This window comes from Empidonax traillii, unplaced genomic scaffold (genome assembly GCF_003031625.1).
Source record: "Empidonax traillii isolate 1590-97213 ecotype Southwest subspecies unplaced genomic scaffold, ASM303162v1 scaffold471:size1368335, whole genome shotgun sequence".
Lineage (NCBI taxonomy): Eukaryota > Metazoa > Chordata > Aves > Passeriformes > Tyrannidae > Empidonax > Empidonax traillii.
Window position 1 is genome coordinate 499,169 of NW_020955664.1, and position 17,949 is coordinate 517,117.

At 38.9% G+C, this 17,949-nt stretch overlaps 1 long non-coding RNA gene across 1 annotated transcript in view; it reads right to left on the reverse strand.

The window, feature by feature from the left end:
- Window positions 1-366: 366 nt before the first annotated feature.
- LOC114063509 overlaps window positions 367-17,949 on the reverse strand; it is an 18,239-nt gene continuing 656 nt past the window's right edge. The window contains exons 2-3 of the long non-coding RNA XR_003572567.1: window positions 16,727-16,728; window positions 367-377 (exon numbers count right to left, since the gene is read on the reverse strand). This is a non-coding gene — a long non-coding RNA (uncharacterized LOC114063509). The remainder of the gene's footprint in view (window positions 378-16,726; window positions 16,729-17,949) is intronic.

Consider the following 17,949-nt stretch of genomic DNA (forward strand, 5'->3'; position numbering starts at 1 on the left):
TATTTTTCAAAATAATTCTCTTACAAAACAGCTCATTGCATGATTATTTCTATTTAGAGGAATTCTGAAAAGGCCATGGCAATTCCATGGGTGGAGAGGGACCAAGATACAGTACTGAAAAGAGTCTCCACCACCCTGTTGTTTTCCAAGAAGCAGCTGGAGGCAACTGGAAGCCCAAAGGCTGTTCTTTCTTTCTAACCCTCTGGTACAAACTTGAGACTGCCTTCAGTACAGGATAGAGATGCAGAAGGGCTTTCACCTGTGTGTTCATGTCCAAATCCCTCTTAATTCACAGCTAGAGCTCATGGGTGCAGCAGTAACACTGACACACTTGCTCTCTGCAACTTGAGAAAAGTAATTTGATTTTTGCATTTCATCTCCTCCTCTCTACACAAAAGGGCTAATAATAACCTCCTCCCCGCTGCGCTGGGTTTGCTACATCAGTAGCTGTCAAATATCTATAGCAGTGAAAGGGGTTATTCGAGGGTATGTCTCTCTGGCACAGTACAGCACACTGTAAAGATACATATTCAGGTTTCCAAAACGTGATGGGTGAGTGAGTAACCCAAGTTCAACCACCTGCTCTGGAGCTCAGACCCCAATTCTTTCCCTCTCCTGCATTTGTCTCCAACATCCCTCATAGTTTTGGCCCATTTTTAACCCCTTTCCCATGAAATGTATTCATACATTCCCAAACCTGCTCTGGGCCCACCACATGTTGCAATTGCCCACGTTTCCTCAGATGGGTTCTCTCCCAGCCATCCTCAGCCTGTGACATTAAGAGCATGACAGTGGGAAACCAGAGGCACGGTTAGCAATCTGGGGAAAAGCACGACAGCAGCAGTAAAATTTACATATAGAAATAACTCTGTTCCAGACCATAACTGTGGAACAAGAATTCTATTTTGGACACAGCAGTACCCCACTTCCCCATGCTGTGCACACGTTCCTCATGCCTGGGCAACTCGCTGCAATCCCTATCGCAGCCATAGCCCCCTCATTTCCAGCTGTTGGCTCTGCATCTTCCCTTTAATTAAGGGAACCAGCAAAAGGAAATTCATTATAATTTAACAGCATAAAAATGCCATTTTCAAGGCTTTTAAAATCCATTCAGGTGCTGCAGGAGTTGGGGTTATTCTACTGAACTGAAGTGAACAAGACTGTAACATAGAAACTAGTTCAGAGCTGAAATTTCAGTAGCTGGACAAATTGCTGGGAGGTTCACTCAGCTGATATGAACCTACCTAGTGTTCATTTTGGTTTAGATCTGTACTGTTTGGGTCTTTCTCTGTGTATTACTGAGGACCAGAAAAAAAAAAAACATTTGAATGGGTCCTGTTCTTTCAGAGAACTTTATTTAGTAAATCAGACAAAAATAGCACTTGCAGCAGCAAAATGTCATTAGTTCACTTGCACACTGATTTTCCCTGATTCATGCAGCATTTTTCTATATGCCAGTAAAAGAGTAGTAAAAAAGAAGTAGATAAAATAGAGTACTTTAGGGAAAAATTTAAATGTAGCTCCTAATTTGGTTTTTAGAACCAGATAGTAAAGTAGGAATTAGGAATTGCCCAATTAGAAAGCCAAAGAGAAAAGAAGATTTAGTTCATGTGTTGGTCTACTTAACGTTAATCCCATCCAGTGTTTTCTGTTCATATTAATCCACATTGTAATTACTGTGTTGTCTCTGTCCTGGTGCTCCTGATGCTGTCACTTACTGTGACAGCGCTGTACGAGGATTTGGAAGGGTTTGATTTGAAATAAAACATTCAAGTTCAAACACTGAAACTCATTATAATGCAAACTAAACGAGACCAGGATAAAATTCCTAAAACTTTCCTTAAACAAATGTGTTCACAGTGATATCCAGACAAAGGTATGTCACTGCTGTGTTTCTGTCACAGGAAGCCTTAGCGTGAGGTCAGGACATAGTACCTGTTTGTGTCCCTTCTATATGAAGTGCTAAGGGGCCCAGAGTATTTCATCCTAATTCTTCCAGTTAATCTGTGGCTGAGGTATCTTCTTTAGATGGTATGAGGCACCCGATTAAAGTGCTCCTCTCACTAAGTGCACATCCAAGAGGATTCCAGTAAGTGTTCCATTCTCAAAGCACCTAATTGCACAGTGAAAGTGTGAATACTCCATGAGAAGTCAGTCTATGGCACAAGACAATTTGAATTCCAAGTAGGTCTTGCACCCAGCTAATCATGGGAACCTTCATTATTGAAAACAATTAAGTGAGAAATAAAGCATCAGTTGTACAGCATGATTACGTGAGGGGAAGGCAGTGTGGACAACTGCCAGGGTGTGACAAAGGTTCATGAAATCATTCCAATTATATTATGGAAGTAAATTTCCATCTTTTTGATTTCCTCTGTCTTTTTGTGCCATTTCCCTTCCCTTCCCTTCCCCTTTCCCCTTTCCCTTTCCTCCTTCTCCTTTCCCCTTTCCCCTTCCCCTTCCCCCTTCCTCCTCTCCCTTTCCCCTTTCCCCTTCCCCTTCCCCCTTCCTCCTCTCCCTTTCCCCTTTCCCCTTCCCCTTCCCCCTTCCTCCTCTCCCTTTCCCCTTTCCTTTCCCTTTCTGGTATCGCACTATATTAGGCTGCATTCCTGCTGCTCCCCCCCTACAGAGTTGAGTGGGGATGTTGTAATCAGCACTTCAGACAGCTGTTCACAAGAAAATGCCAATGGATTTAAAAATTATATCAGTGACTGCAAAAGAGTGACTGTAAAGTGCTTGTAATCAGCATGACAATTATTGCAATATAATTAAAGAAGACAGCCTTTAAGCATGTGTTTTGATGAATATAAACAGAAAAGTGTCATCTACCACAGTTTCTCTGGTCTAAGATAAACCTTTGAATGCTCACAGTGCTCAAGCCTCAATAGTCTGAATGCTTCCATCAACATCACAGTCCATATTCAGAAGTGACGTATAGGCTGTGGGCTCTGTATGCCACAGGAGGCACAGGGGCTGTTACTACTGTTTGTGACCCAAAAATAAGCCTTCTACTGTGCTGACACAGTAAGCATATATGTTAAGAGAGTCTGGACAGCTTAGAAAGAGATGAATGACCTAGAGATCACACAAAAAATTAACAGCAGAGGCAGGAAAAGAATTATGTTATTTTAACACACAGGTTAGCTCTTCAGGCTGCATTACCATCCAGCCTAATCATCTTCTACACTAGTGATGACCAGTGTTAAGCTGAGTATGGTTATATGGTCACCCAGAAATATAAATTGTCTATTTTTACATGAGGTAATTAAAGGTTCCCTTCCTTTGCCTGAAAAATTGCCCTGTTTGCAAAAACAACTCATAATTTCCCACAGCCTTTCTTTCACACTTTGAAGCACTCATAAAGCAAAAGGTATAAAATCACATGAACCAAAACCACTCTTAAATAATCTCCTATCCCACTAACAGTAAGTAATTGCTATATTGTTATTAATTGCATGATAGTTTTGAATCATGTTAACTAGTTATTATGCTAATTACTGTTACTAACAACACATGGGTTCAAATTTTCTCTTAAAACAAAACACCTTTCCTAGCTGTTCTTGACTGAGCACATTCCCTCCTTCTTAAGGATGACAGATCTTTGACTTCAGAAGATGAAGTATGACAATTTAAAAAAAAAAAAAAAAGTTATTTCTCTTAGCAATAGATGAGTCCTCTCACTACTCAGTGTGTGTAACCAAACAAAAGGCAAATGTGGCTTTAGTAGATATCTTCCCCTTCCCACAGTGCTTCATTTTTGCTTCTAATTTGCCGACAGTTTAGAATTGGTTTACTTTACAAACCTACAGTAATATCCATGCCACCAAACTTTAGTCAGGTGCATATGAGCAAATTTTCTTCATAGCAAATAATTTTTGGTGAAATTCTTCTGATCTTATCTCTACCTCTATGAAGAGCCATGACTTTAAATGCTTCTACCACTAGAGTATCAACACTTTCGCAGGTGTTGGTATCCAGAGGGACTTCGTTAAACTCTTTGAGGAACTGTTAACCACACTGGTTCAGAAACCTGCAAAAATTCAGCTGAACAGTTTAGCAGTCAGTTGTGTAGGAACCAAACCTCTAAATATGGTACAAAAGGGCTGTTATTTGTTAGACTTCAGGATACTGATAACACATCTTTTTAACATGAGGCTTGGTTTTGCTCAACGGTTTGTGCTACAGCAATAACCACGAACAAAACTAAATTAGCACAGCTTGGCTCACTAATTTATTTTGGCCTTAACAAGATAAAAGGAATACTAGTTTTTGTCCCAAGGTCATGAGAGAAGATGGAGACATGAAGCTTTGCACCAATTAAGTTTTGTAGAAACTTCTGCAGCATTTTGAATTCTTGGCTTGTTTTCTTCTTCAGCTCGGCAGGAGAAGAATTTCTGTGGAGTACCTCAGTAAGGACTGTTCTTGCAGAACTACAACACAGCAATGTGGTCAAGTGCAGGATGAAGTTGACCAGAGAGGGCCATATATAGGCTGCTCCCTATACAGGCCAACCTTAAGAAGGGGGTGTATGCACCTCTTTAATAGTTACTGTCCTGTGCAGAGGGGTAATTCAGAGAAAGTGGGATGTCAGCACTCCAGACAGACCAAGAAGAATGACCTGGAGAGTTAAAGAAGGACAAGATGCTTGCCCATGTCCTGGGTAGGGAAACTGTGTGCCTTTTTTCCAGACTCTTGGACTTTCTGTAGAGTGAAGAGCGGATGCATCATAGGACATGCTCCAGTGTGTGTGCCCAGACCCCCATCATCACACTGGTCATCTGACCTGACAAGACTGTCACTTTCATGGAAGTCTGATGCTCTTCTGTGGCTGCAGGTGGTTTAATTCCTCAGGCTGACCCCTTAACTTCCTGTACTTACAGTTTAGCTTTATGGTACATTTGTTTCTTTGTGTTCCAAATACCTCCATCCTTTAAAAACATAACTGGAGCAATTCTAGCTCTTAGATGTCCTGCTTTCCTTTAAGGTTGCCTTCAAAAATCCTGTTCCCTCTCAGTTCATTCACACTAAGAAATCTAAAATATGCTTATTTCTTCATGCAAGTATTTCCATTTCAACAGCCCTATATTATCTTTTCATATCTTTGCTGCCTAGTAGAAGGCAATCATCCCCATCTTCTGCATCTTTCCATTTCCCCAATAAATACATAATTTCAACTCACTTGTCATAGTTGCCCTGATTTTATAATGAAGGACTTCTGGGTGTATTATTTATGACTTAAATTTCAAATAAATACTAAATGGGAGGTGATGATAATCTTACATGATAAATACGATATGGATGTGTAACATAACAAGATAGATAATCGGCTTTGAAAATTAGGTTAGAAGAATAAGGACTTTAAATGTTTCCAATGAAACAGGAGTAAAGGTTGTCAAGATCATTTATGCAAGAAAATAGTTATTACAGGAAAAGACCTTTCAAGAAGAAATGAAGACAAGAATTGCCATTAACACATGTAATGGCAAAATCCAAGAAGATTAGGTCACAGGCTACCAAACAGTAATACAGCAGATGAATTTTGCTGATATTCTATTGAACTTTTTGTGCTCTGCTATATTATTATAATATTGCATAATATTTCTCTGAGTGGGTTAATTTAGATAGTCATCAAAATGGAAGGGAAAAAATACTCTAAAGCCATTTTGTGTCATGTGCTAGGAGAAGGAGAATGGTTTAGCAGTTAGTGGAGAGAGACAGACACCTCTACATGACAATTTATCCTTCCAATTTAAGATTGAACTCTGTGGAATTGATTGAGTTTGGAAGGGAATTAAAACACTGAATTGGAGGGGATGATTAAATCCTAAAATAGTGGATACAAGGTATGATGAACTCTGACTTTGCAGGAGGTAGGAACTCACTTGTTCAAAGACATAATGGAAATAAATAATGCACAGATTTCTACTAATTAAGTATTTAAAAGAGCTCATGAGATAAAACTTTACAAAGCTATTATTAAATTTTTTAATTTAGACTGTGAAGTCTGTGATAGGTTGTGGTAGTTTCATAGTATATGAAACATATACAAACAATACAATTATACAAAGAGGTAAATAACTATGACATATCTGAATTTATACATATGAAACATAATTGAATGTCATAACTTCCGCAGGACCATCAAGTTGCCACAAATTTTGAAGTAATTTGAATCCAACTGAATTATTTTGACAGATGGTGCCAGATCCTGACAGATGGCAACATAACTGAGCTAAATTCCAAATTTCAAAACCTAATCACACCTATGACAATCTAATAGTTCAAGATACAAATGTACCATAGAAAAAGGAAGAAGCAGGCCGGAGATAGCAATGGATTCTGCAATTTTAGGTAAATTAAAGCAGATGTTGCTATTCTTTAAATGGAGAGATTGCTATTATTTTTCACCAGCAACACAGTGGGCTTCTCTTGTGTCCTTTATTGAGCTGCCACTTCTCGTGTCTGCCTTGCTGTCACTTTGCAGAGGGTCCCTGCAGCCCTGTGCTGATTCTGAGTGTCTGACAGATATGCTGCTGATCATTGCTGCCACATTATATTTCACATCTCTACATCTGTCTTTTTCTGGAGCGCTCTGGTGCTGAGTGGGTGTAAAGGGAGAATAGAGTTAGCTGCCTAGATTATGTCATTGTTGTTACACTCCCTGGCAAAAATAATCTGTGCTATTTTGCTCTAGCGATCTCAAGCTTTGCAAGCATTGTAGACACCACTGGTATTACCCTTTTTTCCCTCTGATTCTTTAAGCTGAGCAAAATTGTTGTAAAATTATGTACAGACGCGAACTTACTATATATTGAGGGGTTTTTGAAGTTGATATTTTTTTTTGTAAATGTTTACTTGCAGTTTTAAATGCCAATAACATTTCTAATAATAGTTGACAGGTACACTTAAAGAAAGAGTCCTGGATGTTTAAGTCCAGTCAAGTGTGTCTTTAAAAAACCCTTCCAGATAGCTTTATTATGGAAGTTTCTTGTTTGAATACTCTCTGTTCCAAGTTTGTTTCAAAACCTAATAGAGACCCTTGGAAAATTAAACCTGCACTTTCAATACTGGAAAAAAGTTCTAATTTCCTCAAATTTTCTCATTCATCTCCTAACTGGGAAACTCTCAGATGCCAATGTCTTTGGAAAAGGGATACGGAGAGATTGTGATGGAGTCATGGTGTCACCCCTTATCTCCCTGCTGTGTGGGATTGCACATCTGTGAGTAAGGGACCAGGTAAAGGTTTCTTCTCTGGTAAAACCTGGTAAAAGTATTCTCTTCAATCACAGCTGATACGGGCTACTGCTGGTCATTTTATCATATAGATCTATAATGCTGGGTTGTTCTATGACTAAAGAAGCTCTTCTGGCTAGAAATAGGGGTGAAGAGTCAAAGGAACAGTAAATAGCTGGAGATGGAGAAAGGCAAGGACTTGAAACTTTGGTCAAATGGACAGTGAAAGTAAGAAATGGGCACAATTGAGAATAAAAAGGTAGGTGTTTTATCAATGATACAAGGATACTACACAAAGATGTAAAGTGATCAGGAAGAAAAAAAAACTCAGGAAATGGTTTTAAGAAGCTTTACAGAAAAGTCCAGAAAGTTGACACATTGGTATTGAGCAAGTGAAGCCGTGCTGATATTGAGTAGCCAGTGCCTCCCAGTCTTTGCAGCTTGCAGATCTTTTCTGTCCTCCAGAGTATTTGAATTCTTAAGAATTGTTAGCATTTGCTGAATAATTGCAACTATGAGCTATGCTAATAGTTTTAAGACTACCGCTTCCACAGGATCCTGTTCAATTTGCTTTCTATATATAAGACAAAATGCACACTGCAACTAATCTACTACTACTATCGAAAATACATGGTTTTTATCTATGTTAGATGCTATTTCTTTATTATCTTTATTACCAGTAAAGTCTGTTTGTCCAGGTCCAGGACAGTTTTTCTAACTGCCCATTCCTGAGTTGTTTCTAGTGTGCAGTCTGCAAAGCCAGGCTCAGCTCCATCTCTTACCATCCCATGCCTGCACTCCTCTATGCTCCATCCTGTGCTTTTACATCTCAAGGCCTCTGCTTTTGTGCCAGGTCTGTATTTCAGTACAATGCATCATTATATTAGTCATAAATATCTTATTCCACACTGAATAACTGCTTTTAACTTTTATCTATATAAAAATATAGTTGTACTTCACAAAGATAACAAAAGTAAAACAAATTAGCCACAGAAACCTATCCAATTAGAGAAATTGCTGTTACAGCTAAATCTTATCATACAAACTTTAGGCAGGCCAAGAAAGGTACTGTCAGAGTAAGCCTGAGAAGCCTCAGTCCTGAGGCCCTGCAGACTCAGTACAAGGAATCTGGGCTGTTGTTTGCTTTAGCAATACAATAATACAGGGCTATACATTATATTTATATTATAGAAATATATATATCTATCACATGATATTCCAGGTGGATGTTATATGAAAATATAACTAGGTGACTGAATTTTCAAGAAAAAACATAATTTCAATCTTCTTTGGACAAAATTCAAGTCTACTGATAGATGGATACCTTTCTTGCACAGAACAGGAGAAAATGCAAAACAATCTTGTAACAGGAATATGTTTTATGATACAAGCCTCTTCATACAACAAATTGCTTCAGATTGTGCACTATTGCTTTACTGGAAAGATGAAAAGCTCTCCAAAGCCTTTATTGCTGAGTGTTTGCAAGAATGATGTCTTGGTCATGATTTAATCACAAAAAAAGTGCCTGTTCTTAAAAAGGAAGGAGGCAGATATTTGTATTGGAGAACTGGTCAGCTATGAAATGGACTAACTTAGTCATACTGTTCTTCATACTGCTGAGATGCAGGTGGGTTTTTTAGCCCTATTGAGTCACAAGGATAATTTTTGTGATGGAAGTACTCAGATGTAACTTTGTGTTAGAGATATGGTAACTACCATACAGATGTATGGTATTCTGCCATACATCTCCTGTCTAAGGTATGCAGACCACACCATTCCTATGGTCCTTGAGGGATATGACAGTTCTGCTAATTTTACTCTGCTATATCTACAGACTTTTAGTCTCCCTCAACTTCTAGCTGATGGGGAATAACACTGGTCTTGCCCTATACCTTTCAAGTTTTTGATCTGTGGACCCATTTGAGTGGATCACTTTATTACTTGTGAAGCACTAGATGATTTGGAGGCAAGTGACAGACATAGCGATTATTTTAACCTAGATTATCTTTATGCATATTCCATTAAATGTGCATAACTGGACTTACAAAGTACCATTTATTTTGTGCTTTTTAACTTCCTTTATACTATTTCATTTTACTCATTTTATTTTGAGAATGGGATTTTTTTCCCTTTCCAAGCTCCTTCTATTTCCAGATATAATTTTTCTTGATAACATATCCCATTGTCGCAGCAGCAGGCAGGGTGTAAAATACTACATTTGTTAATTAACAGATGCTTTTTCTGGCAAATAATTAATAATAATAATAAATACATGAAGTCTAAGAAAATATCACAGAATTTGTACTTTTTTTCAGTGGCTTACATCTGCTATAGCTAGCTATCAACTGACCTTCAGAAAAATGGGTAATATATTCTATAAAATATTTTTCTTTTAAAATATTAACCAATTATAAAGAGCAGCTAATTGCCTGACCTGAGGTAACCACACGAGCTGAGTAAGGGCTGGGCTAATTTTGCTAGAAGGAAAGCATTTTGTTCAAGATAGTGTTTTGTGAGCAAGTGGATGAAGCTGCACAGGCTGGTAGGCTGTTCAGAGTTCAGCATAGTTATTTGTGAGATTAGCTGCATATGGTAGATGAATGGGTGGATATCTGATGTTCACTTATTGAAGGGAGCTGAATATCACTTTCTTTATGCTTTGCAATGCTCTCAATAACCAGGCAAGGCAGGTCACTGTTTTTGAACTATGGACTCTCACAATGTATATGAGCAACAACACATAGAGATATTTTTCCAAGTAATCTAGTTGCTCATGTCATCAAAAAAAGGCCTGATCTGGAAAGGTGCTCAGCACTTACATCTTTCCATCTCTTTCAACATCTCTTTCATCTCTTGTCCCAGAAGATAGTCAGTATCTTGCAAAAATCCACCCGTTGGCTCTTTGCCGGCTTTGTGACTATACCCTGAATTACACAAATTTTGTTGTAATGGCAGTTTTGTTAGGTAGAAGCTTGGGATCTCTGCTACTGGTTTGTCCTACTTTTAACTTCTAGAATTCTTAACACAAATTTGTATTGCTCCTACTTACTAGTGCATGTCATTTCCTCTGCTGAGAATCTAGGAGAGACTACGTAATGGCTTTGTCTCAAGGAGCTGGCATGGATGTGATACAGGCACAATCACATTCTCTCTTGCTTTGATGTATCCATAAAAATTTCTTGGCATATTTGCATTGTACATCTCAGGACAAAAAATTTTAGTTGAGTAAAATTTGACTGTATCCCTCCTGCCTAGACACTTAGAGAAACACTGTAACAATAAAGTTAATGAAAAGGAAAAGGTGTACTTGTATTTTTTTTTATTTTCTACCAAAACTAGATATCTTTCAGACCACTTCCTCTCTCCTCCTCGTGTCTAGTACACCAATACCCTGTTCAAAAGTTATGTAACAGGTTAGAAAACATTTTTCTCTTGCTTATTCTTGTGATGTTAGAGTCATCAACCAGTGCAGAGAAGATAAAAGAAAGACGCTTAAAGCTGTAATTCTCAAGTTTCCTGCTGCTTTAGCAGTTGCAGATTTGCAGTCAGATAAAGTGATTTTCAAATAAAGAAGTCTATCTGTTCTCAGTCAGCTGGACCTATTCATTCACACCACTCAAAACACATTAGGTGTGCCTTTGAGCTCAAGGAATTTGGGGAATAAATGTTGTGTTGTCTCACAGGTTCACTTTACTCTTTTTCTGCACCATCTCTCTGGTAGGGATTCCCATGAGCTCTTAACAAAAATTCCTAGAAGTCAACCAAACCAGACCGTCACACTAAATACCAGCCATCTCATCCCCTGAGTCTCCATTGTGTCTGTTTGCTTCATCCTGATACTCTGTGCAATAGAAAATATCAAAGATATTGTTCATTGTAGTGAGAAGTCTAAAGGTATTTGTAAAAAAGGAGAATGTTTGCAGAACTACATATTTTCACATGAAATAAAGAAATAAGGGGGGGAAAGAAACCTTGAGCTTAAATTTTGAAGAAAAATGAAGATGTATCCTAGTCTTTTAAAATGGGGAAAACATATTTGCTAATGCTTAGTAAATATGTATTAATAAATGAAAACTGAACCAATTTTTTCCAAAACCCCCGAGACTATCAGAAAAAACATCAGGATTCTTGTTCTCCACATTGGCTGCTCTAATTCCATTTCTTAGACACCCGACACTTATAGATCAAGGATTTGTTCCTTTTTATGATAGCCCAGAGCTTCACTGGGTTATGTGCTCACCAGTTCTTCAAAAATCAGCAGTTTTTCAGAAATCTGATATTGGAAGGAATTTCTGTGAGTCAGAAATCTGACATTTTATTTACAGACTGATCCATTGAATAAATCAAATTATCTGATTGCCTCTCAATCGCTAATAGATTTAGCTTCCAAATACCCTTGAAGGTTAGGCAAATACTGTCTCCAGTTTCAAAAAGGGAATCACAGATGAGGAGAGATTAGTAGCTTGAGTTTCCACAGTAATAAGCAGTTACTTTTTAAAGATGAAGTCAATAGAAACAAACAGCTCTCAGCACTGCTGAAAATCGAGTGATAATGGACTTAATTAAGTCACCAAGTAAGTCACTATCAGAGCTAAGAATACTTCTGAGGTTTTGTGACTGCCTGTTTGATTTTAAACATAAAGGTTTCTTTTCTTTAGTCAGCAATCAGAAACGAGCACTGCTTACAACAATTGTAATCCATATGACTATCAGATTACACACAGTATAAGACTATCTGCAGGCTATCCTTATTTCACAAGACAATCTGTGATTTAAGTCAGTTAGCTGGTTTATGGAGTACCAAATGTCAAGAGAGCAGAAAATTAGGAAGACAAGGGCAGCTGTCTTGTCCTACCCCAGGGAACTAAGAGATCTTGAAAAAGACCAGGAAATTAAATGAGGGTACATCTCAGATGTAAGTAGTCTATACTTTATCTCCTAGGAAACATTCACGCTTCAATACCTTAGTATTATATTAGATGGCAGGATCATCCATTTCCTGGCATTACAGCAAGTTTTTATTTTTCCATGTCCTGAAATTCAGAACACTTATTTCCAATGCTCTAGGTATTTTTAATTCTGGGCCAAGACAATAGTTAGAATTAATCTGCTCTCTTGGCCCCCAAAGCCAAGCTCCTAGTTCATTTTAATGAGAGTTTTGCCTGTGTCAGAATTGCTACTTTATTATTCCCAGTTATTTTACTTCAGTGATATTGAACAGCCCCAGCTGTGTCCCCTTAACCCTGTGTTGCTAGGCAGTCCAAAAATAAAGATAAATAACTGCAGAGAACCCCTAGTTTTAAAGTAAGACTTAGCTCATTTATGCTGAGCGACTAAACACAGAGTAACTCAACTATGGTACGAAAAGGTCCTAGAGTCAAGAGACAGCAATACACAGTTCCTGGGTGTAACTATGGTCTGAAGAAGCTTAGGCTTGCTGAGCAAATTACTTACATTTCTCAGTTGTGAACCTAAACTAAGGACAGAGGAATTAAGGGTTAAGTCCTCAAACGTGGTAGATGACTTGCAGGCTCAGGGTTACTTGGAGTTGAAAATGTGCTCCATAACCCCAGAGTCATTATCATCCCAGGGAAGTTGATTGTCATTGTGTTAAATTGCAATCAAGAACTAGTACTAAGTTGTGCATTATTCCCCTGTGTGTTGTACATGATTATATAAATTTGTTCATGTAATGATGCGTTTTTATGATATATATATTTCTGAATGTGACAAAGGGCTTCATGTTGAGATCTGAGTCTTGGTGTGCCAAATGAAAAAGCACTTAATGACCTGATTACAATATAGTTAAGAACTGGCCCAATTCTTCACAGAATCTATTCATCATCAGGACCTGAGAGAGGGAGGGTTTAGCCCTTCCTAATGTCTGTCAGTAGGACTGGGATTGGATTCCACATTAGGGAACCTAAATGGAGGTGTCTGTATCCATGCTTTGTGCTCTAGGATTCTGTTAGAGTCAAAGAAGAAAACTAATTCAGCGGTAAATTCAGTTGCCTAAATATTAGCAACTAGTATTATTTGAGATACTTTGAAGTACGTCAGGTAACTGCACACATTAGAAGACATAGGACTTGCTGAACACCTGTGCCCTCCTGGAATAGGAGATGTTAGGTTTCGGTATCTTGACCAGTGTTTGTGTGCTCTATGTATTCAGTTCCTCTAGGGGGAGTCTAGACACCTATCTCAGAACGTGGACTCCTACATATATGCATCTAAATGTATATTTTCAACAGAATCTTAGCCTAGGGTCTTAATTCAGCTCCTAAATTTCTACATCCGAGCTAGGTGTCTACACTTGGCCTTGCAAACATAGGTTAATACACAGTCAAAGGAAAATAAAGGTATTTTTGGGTATTGTTTGTCTAGTCAGTTTTTCTACGAAAGTTTTTGTGAAATAACGCATACTCTGAAATACCAATTTCTCCCTTTTGTCTATAAAGGGAATCTAGTTTGACAACACAAACAAGGACATCTCCATTTGTGAGTTGCCACATTAGATCAGGGTACCAGCACAGATGATAGCAAAACATATACTGAAAGGGTAATAATATTTTTTTCAAAATATGAGCAGCAATTATCTTGGTGGTAGAAGGATTAAAACATGAAGAAATCTTTTCTGAGCAGGAGAACCTGAAGGATATAAATCTGAATGGAACTGTGATACCTGCTGGAGTACACAAAGTTGTATGCGTTGTCAAATCACACCATCATCTAAGAAAAGGGAGACAAGGACAATGGCCATACCCAGTTGTCAGATCTCCAGCTTGCAATTTTGTTAAGAACAAACTCAAAGTGGGAAGCACATATGTCTAAGCGTATGTGCTGATATAAATAAGATGCAGCTGTAACTTGGATTTTATTTTCTTGTATCTCTTTATAAAAGATTGTATTTATTTTATCTGTTCAACACAGAAGTTGTTCTAACTAGTCCCAGAGAGCAACGGTTTGTGACTATGTTCCCTGTAGATAGAGTAAATCAGGTTTGAGATAGAATTTAAAGGCAACTGAAACAGCTTTATTACAGGCAGTGTCACACTAAGATACAGAGAAAGTACCATGGATGTATATATTGTCTTTAGCTATTGGTGTTCGGTCCTTTCTCTGTATTCCCTTCTAGAAGTTTTCCATCATCAATAGATGAGAAGAGTAAGCAGATCCCTGATCCATATAGCTGGATAATTATTACACTGGTTGGATTTTGTTCCCCAGAATAACTGCAGTTTAACTAGATGCTTTACATAGGGTAACAATAATAAATACTCTGTACTATCTTTTCAACTGTAATTGAATAAACTGAGATGTTTTCAGAAATATTTAAATGAAATCAGCAAACTGTACCAAGATTAACAATGTAAAATAGAACAAACTATAAAGCTTTCTCCTGAAAATGCACTTCTATTCTCTGCAAGGCAAGCTTTTATACTGTGAGGATGCCTTTGGGACTATATGGCTTCACTCATTGTCATCAGACTTGTATTATTTTACTATGCTTTCCAGCAGTGATGAAGAAAGCTAACTATTATTTTTCAGTCTTACTTTTCTAGTGGATTATCTTTTGTGTTTCTTATCCTTTTTTTCTGTCTGTGGAAGATTGGATTTGAAGAACTTCCATAACAATATGGCACTTTTTGCTCTTAAAAGAAAAATAGAAATGAAAGACATTATTATCTCAATCTTTTTCTCACAGGACTGGACTTAGCATTTAGGAATTCCAGACTCATGGTTCAGATGTGCCCACTAGAAGGTATAAGCACAGACACTTGCCCACACAGATTTTTACATGATCCGTAACTGTGGATCCAAGACTACTTCTTGCTTTTATGGGTGAATGAAAAAGAAGTGCATCTGTTCAGCAAAAATGTAAATGACCCTCGATTTGTGAAAGAGGGGGTAAAAAACTGTGCTGTCATCTCTAAATATTCTTCTTTGTTTGTTCCTACCAGAATCTACACAAAACCCCCAAACAAACAAACAACAAAAACAGAGAACCCCCCCCAATCAATCAATCAAACAAAAGGGCAAGCAAAAAACCTGCAGTCAGTTTTGAAGGAAGATTGAAACATTTTTTTTCCCTAGCACCAACTTTCCTGTAATATTCCAATCTGTCAGCCTCACTAGTGGCAGCAATCCTACTGTAATCTAGCACATACCAAAATAAATGTTGTACTTGCCAAGGCATCTTTACAGCCATCACAATTAGTACTCTTGCAGCAGAACCAGAAAAACACATGGTTCATACACTTTTACCCCGGAATTTGATATACGTCACGCAGTGCACAAAATGTCCTCCTGGAAATTGTGTGGGTGACACTTAACAACCACTATACATCAGAAAGAACTCATGCAGGGAACTGGTAAAGGACAGAAACCTGTAGTTATCAATGGAAAAGCGTTTTCCAGAAAAAAATCCCTTCCTAATGCAACAAAAAACTAAAAAAACCCAACCTTCTAAAGAAAGCCTAGAAAAGGAATTCATAACCACTGGATTATAAGAATTATGGTCTCAGCAGAAACACCAGTTATGGAGTTCATTACAGTATTTTTTCCTGCCCCCTTTCTATTTTACAATCACTAATTATGTTTTTTCTCACTGTTCCTGTTCTCTCTTCCTCTGCCAATGCCCCAGAGCTACTAACCATCCTCCTTTGTGTAACTCATTAACATAACGAGGCTGGACTAACAGAACTTACGGGCTGTCTGCCTTGGATTTTATTGCTTCTTATCACACTGGATGAAGGCCATCCACTCTCCCAGCTAACTCACCTGGGGTTCAAAAAAGATGAATCTGCTCCTAAAAACCTTGTTTCTGCAAAATAATTATGCACCTTGTGACAATGTACTCTTCTTGTTGTTTAAATGAGAGTTACTTTCTCTTGAACCAGTATGCAGAATAGTCAGCACTGAGGGCAAAAACCTCACCATACCTCCAGCTGTGTTTATAAAGGGAATATGGTCTTCAGGTGAGAGCCTGTTTCCTGGGAATTAATGAAATTTATCTATAGCTGCAGAATGGAAATTGTGTCCTTCAAAAGCTAATTGTCCCTGGAGAGAGAACAGAGTATGGAGTGAGGTGCGACTGTTTGGGTTATTCTGAAGGTAATATCCGGAGGTCTTCTCAGCTGAACTGTACAGAGGAGTGTTAAAACCACAGTCAGAGTTTTAATGGGATTAGCAAATGGCAGTGCATACAAAATCCCCTGACCATCCAGGCCTGCATGGGTAGCTGAGGCTAGCAAGGGATGTCAAGAAGTTGCTATTTCATTACCCTGGCGCTCAGAGCACCTGAGCTCAAGCCTCTGTTCTGCCATGCCTCTGTGAGATGTTTAGGGTAGTATTGAACAAAATCATTTAGTGCTGTGGATCTCAAGAAAAAATCCAATCTTCCGACTTCCACTGACATTTCAGTTATCTAATGAAGCAGTCTGTCAAAAACAAGTGATCCCTGGCTGCAGTGTGATGGTACTGAGTGGTTTACGTCTATCTTTTTCAAGATTTGGCTCTGTAAAGCAGATTGGCCATAACTGCACTATGCAGGGACTGTCTGGGATCTCTTTAGAGACTTAAAGTCTTAAAAATTTTCTATTTGCTTGTTTGTTTGTTTGTTTGCCTGTTTGTTTTGAAAGTACCTAATTTGCTGCAGTATTTTCATAAACCCAGGCAAAACTGGGCTGAGGTCACACACTGTCAGGGAATGTAGAGATGTTGTGAGATGAACTGAAATTTCTGTAATGTCTTTAACATTGTCAAAATCATAGAATGACTTTTTGTCAAACTGCAAGGAAGCAACTGCCTGTCTTCGGCCACCATCATTGGACTGTGGAAGGGGACTTGAGATAAGACCATTGTCTAATCATCTCAAGTCTGAGGAGAAGTAAATAAGACCCAGGAAAAAAGACTGTATCTATGTTAAGAATCATCCCTAGCTGGGCCTAGGGAGTAGTGAAGGAGAAGGGTTTTGGGTGTGTGATAGTGAAATCTCTCCACATCAAACTGAAGGAGTAAACCACCCCCACTCCATCCCCTCTCCTCACCCCCGACCCCTGGCTCTGGGAAGACCATGTACACATGGGATATTCATGTGAGAGGCACCTGAGAAGGGCTCATAAGCCACCAAAGACCCCCAAAATACCTCCCCCCCCCCGCCAAGACTCATTCCTGAGGCCTTCTACCACCAGGGGACTGCATGTGATTCAAGTGAGGCAACAAATCCAGAGCCTGTCCAAAGAAGCTGCACAGCTACCCTGCCCTGCTCAGGGAGGTGCCTGGCATCTCCTGAATGTATCCTAATCCATTGGAGGCTATATTTTGTGGGACCCCCACCACCAAGAAGACCAGAAGAACCATATCGATGGAATGCCACCGGGTTCCATGGAGTGGTAATACATTCTCTGAGTGCCCCTGGTGGTGCAGTGGCTAAACCACAGCGTTGTCAACGCTGAGATCTGGGTTCGATTCCCGGTTAGGACACTCCCCGGGCAGATGGAGCTCGCTAGCCTTGTAAGGCAATCCATCTACGTCCTGAGGACCTCACTGCCACCGTCCAAGCGTGCTTGGCCCCGGCAGATGAACCTCAGGATTAAAGGGTGGGCTCAGTTCCGCGCACACTGTGTCTCACCTAAAAAATCCAATGCGCAGGCTGGAAGGTGGAAAGACCTTCCCCGGTTCTTCGTTCGCGAAGAGACTGGCCATTATTAATAC